Source organism: Mus caroli, chromosome 13 (genome assembly GCF_900094665.2).
Source record: "Mus caroli chromosome 13, CAROLI_EIJ_v1.1, whole genome shotgun sequence".
NCBI classification, from domain to species: Eukaryota; Metazoa; Chordata; class Mammalia; order Rodentia; family Muridae; genus Mus; species Mus caroli.
In genome coordinates, this window is record NC_034582.1 from 59,947,433 (window position 1) to 59,952,242 (window position 4,810).

Here is a 4,810-nt window from a genome sequence, read left to right on the forward strand (position 1 = left end):
GGAATATAGTCACATGCTCCAGTACCTCCATACTCATGTGCATATTGGCATCACTAATTGAACTCAGTGGCTCATAAAAAAAAATCACAAGATGATATAAAATGGCAGGGGGTGTGGTAGGGAGGAGTTAGAGAGACATAGAGACACTAAGGCAGTGGTGGGACATGATCAAGATACATTGCATGCATGTATACAATTCTTAAAGAACAAAAGCTTATTAAAAAGCCACACTGTACTAAAATATCAGATTTTTAAAAAATGTGTTCTTGGATTTAATTTGCAAGTATTTTATTGAGTATTTTTACATCTACATTTATGGGGAAAATTAATCTGTAACCTTTGTCGAATCTTTGTGAGGTTTGGGTATCAGGGTGACTGTGGCCTTATAAAATAAAATTTTCAGTGTTCCTCCTGTTTCTATTTTGTAAAATAATTTGAGGTGTATTGGCATTAGCTCTTCTTTGAAAGTCTGATAGAATTCTGTACTAAATCTGTTTGGCTCTGGGCTTTTTGTGGGGGCATTATTTTGGGAGACTGTTAATAACAGCTTCTATTTTATTAGGGGTCGTAAGTCTATTTAAATTGTTTATCTGATCTTGATTTAATTTTGGTAAGTGGCATCTATCAAGAAAATTATTCATTTCTTTGAGATTTTGTAGAGAAAAATACCTTGTCTGTATGGATGTGGCACCTTTCAATCATAAATTTGATGGCCTATGGCTTAGGCAGGAAGTAGTAGGTGGGACATCTGGAGGCAGAAAGGATTCTGAGATAGTGCCAGGCACAGGAGATTTCCCTGGGGAGATGTGACAAGACAGACATAATTTACCTGAGCACAAGTAACCAGCCATGTGGCAGAATGTAGATTAGAATAAATGGGTTATTAAGTTATAATATAGTCAGAGAAGAGTCTAGCCTAGCTATATTGCCAAGGTATTTGTAAATATATTTTGATCCTGAGTCTTATTTCTGTTATTTTTTCTTTTTTTTTTTTCTTTTTTTTTCAGAGCTGAGGACTGAACCCAAGGCCTTGCGTTTGCTAGGCAAGCACTCTATCACTGAGCTAAATCCTAATCCACTGAGTCTTATTTTTGGGAGCATGGGGCTGGGAGGAAGAAAGACCAAACTTGTACAAGATTTTCCAATGTTGAGAAGTACAGGTTTTTAAAGTATGACCTGATGATTCTTTGAGTTTTCTTGGTGTCTGTTGTTATGTCCCCCATTTTTGTTTCTGATTTTGTTAATTTGGATAGTCTCTTTTAGTTTGGATGAGGGTTTGTCTATCTTACTGATTTTTCTCAAAGAACGAACTCTTTGTTCCATTGATTCTTTGTATTATTCTCTTTGTTTCTAATGTATTGATTTCAGCCCTGAGTTTGATTTTTTTTTTTTTTTTTTGCCATCCACTCCTCTTGGGCAAGCTTGCATCTTTTTTGCTAGAGTTTTTTTAGGTGTGCTGTAGTAGGTACTTAGTGCTATGGATTTTCCTCTTAGCACTGCTTTTATTGTGATCCACAAGTGTTTGGTATACTATGTATTAATTTTCCTTGAATTCTAAAAAGTTTTTAATTTCTTACTTTTCTTCTACCTTGACCCATTAGTTTTTCAGAAGAGAATTGTTCAGTTCCCAGAGTTTGAAGATTGTTTTGTTGTTGAAATACACGCTTTAATCCATGATGGTCTGATAAGATGCAGGGGGGTGATGGCAGGGGTTGGTTACTTTAATTTTCTTGTGTCTGTTGAGACTTACTTTGTGACCGAGTATGTGGTTAATTTTGGAGAATGTTTCTTGAGGTGCTAAGAATTAGGTATATCCTTTTGTGTGTGTTTTGTGCTTGGGTGAAATGTTCTGTAGATATATGCTAGGTCCATTTCGTTCATAACATCTATTAGCTTCAGTGTTTCTCTGTTTACTTTTTGTTTGAGTGACCTGTCCACTGGTGAGAATTGAACTTTCCTACTATCTGTGTGTGATTTAAGCTTTAGTATATTTCCTTTACAAATGTGGATGCCCTTGTGCTTGGGGCACAGATGTAAAGAATTGAAAATTGTCTTGGTAGATTTTCCTTTGATGAATATGAAGTGTCCTTCCCTTATTTGATTAATTTTGGTTTGAAGTCTATTTTGTTAGATATTAGAATGGCTACACCAGTTTGTTTCTTAGGTTCATTTGCTTGGATTTTTTTTTTTAAATCTTCATCTGAGCTTTGTGTGAGAATCTAGTGATATATTGAAATATTATACTTTAACTAAGATTCCTGTCTTATCTATAGGAGAGAGCAGAGGGAACTAGAGGGAGAGACTTGAGCGGAAGGGAGAAAGAGAAGGGTAGAGGGGAAGAAAGGGAGAAATAGAGGTGAAGAGAGGGAAAAAGCAGCAGAGAGAGGAGAGAGATTTTGCTTGGTCCAGGTCCCCTAGTTGTCAGGTGGGCATTGAAAGGGGTGAGCAGTGCTTCTCAATCTTGGGTATATACCAGAATCACCTGAGTGACTTTAAAATACACATACTAATCCATCATTTCAAAATATTTTGACTTAGTTACTGGGGGTAAAGAGGCCTCCATACTCTTTTTTTATTTAAAGCAGCAAATGTGAGCTCAGAAGTTTTTAGATTAGGTGACCTAATTCTGGGTTTTTAAGTGTACTTTAAATAATACAAGCTTAATAGATGAAAATATTATAGGTTTAGAAATAGTTTAGAAAAATAGTGGTTCTCCATTCTGTGTTATGTTTTAAGGTTTATGTCTTCAGTGGCTGACTCAAAGCCTTTGAAGTGGTTTTCTTAGGTAAAGAACATTTGGCTAATCCATCTTTAATGAGTATTAGCTTCATGAGTGTTTTTTTTAACAGTTGAAATTATTTATCAAAATATGAATGTTCTCTTGTTCATTTTCTGATTCACAGGAGTGGAGAGTGTAACAGATTTTAGACAGGGTGAAAATGTAGACATATCAGGCAGAAATGGATGGTGGTGAGACAGGGCAAGTTGCAACCAGTATTCAGCCACCTTTGCTGTGATCCTAGAAACTCTGCTACAGCTGCTGTTTAGATTAGAACACAGCAAAAACCCATCCAGGACTTGGTGGAAATGTCTATAATCCTAACACTTAGTCTAAGGCAGGAGAATCATGATTTTGAGACTAGATTGGGTTACATAACAAGATACTGTCTCAAAAGAGAAATAAAAAAGAAGGAAAAAAAGAAAAAAGAAAAGGAAAAGACCCTCTTCCAAACAAAACAAAACAAAACAAAACAAAACAAAACAAAACAAAACAAAACAAAACAAAACAGAAACAAGCAAAGCAAAAACCTGAGATGTATCTCAGTGGTAGAACATTTGCCTAGCATAGCTGCAAAAGGATTTGGCTTCAATTCCCCTTGACCTCAAAGAAAAACAAAATAGAACAGAACAAATAAACAAAAACTGTAGAATTGTCACTACTTCAGAATTAAGGACACGGGCACACAGGGGACATTTAGAGCCTGAGGGTGGAGGAATGGTCATGTTTGCCTCTAAACCAAGCAATCCTGTCGTGTTGACACTCGACACTATCAGGGTGCAAGGTGGAGAGTAGAAAAGGAAATCTGGGTCATATCACTGTTTGCATTATAGGCAAAAACATAGAGAGCAGAGGCAGGAGATAAATTCTCATTTTCAGAACTAAACCCAAGTAAAACCCACTAAGGAGCAGAGATAATGGTGAAGTGGCTGCAAAGCCTGTATGAATTCTTTGTATTAGAACCAGCCTTTTCTGATTAGCTGAGCTGTCTTGGTCCAAAAGTGGCAATCATATATTTTTGCTTTCTTACATTAACATTTGTTTTTATGGATGTCATTTCTTTTCCTGAGTAAGGGGAGATTTTTCTTTACTGCTGGTGTGACATTCACAGCCAGCTATTTTGGTATATTCTTATATATTTCCATTTGGTGACTGCTTTGGAGTCTTTTCAGCAAGCAACATTCATCCAGTTTTGAGAGCTCCTCCAAAGTCACACTGGAGATCATTTTTTATAGCATCATCAGTCTTCTGTGGCATTACTTCAGCTTGTGCCCTAGCGTCTGAGATAAACCCAGACCTTAGTACTGGTTGGTTGTTTCCACTTTGTATTTTATTGTTACTGTGACCAAATCTGATAGGAAGCAACCAAAGGAAAGGGACTTATCCTGGCTTATGATTTAAGAAGGTATATAGTGACAAGTCCCTTCTGGTCCACTTGAGCACCAGGGTGCCTTGCCAGAGGAGTCTCCGGACACCTGCAAGGACCCACACAGGACTCCCCACGGGATCCTAAGACCTCTGGTGAGTGGAACACAGCAGCTGCTCCAATCCAATTGAGCAGGACCTGAGACTGCATTAACTAGGGAAGCAGGCAACCCGGCCTCTGCTGGGGCACAAGTCCCTTCCGGTCCACTCAAGCACTCGGGTGCCTTGCCAGAGGAGTCTTCGGACACCCACAAGGACCCGCACAGGATTCCCCATGGGATCCTAAGACCTTTGGTGAGTGGAACACAGCTTCTACTCCAATCCAATTGAGCGGGACCTGAGACTGCATTAACTAGGGAAGCAGGCAACCTGGCCTCTGCTGGGGCACAAGTCCATTCTGGTCCACTCAAGCACTCGGGTGCCTTGCCAGTGGAGACTCTGGACACCCGCAAGGACCCGCACAGGACTCCCCACGGGATCCTAAGACCTCTGGTGAGTGGAACACAGCTTCTGCTCCAATCCAATTGATCAGGATCTGAGACTGCATTAACTAGGGAAGCAGGCAACCCGGCCTCTGCTGGGGCACAAATCCCTTCCGGTCCACTC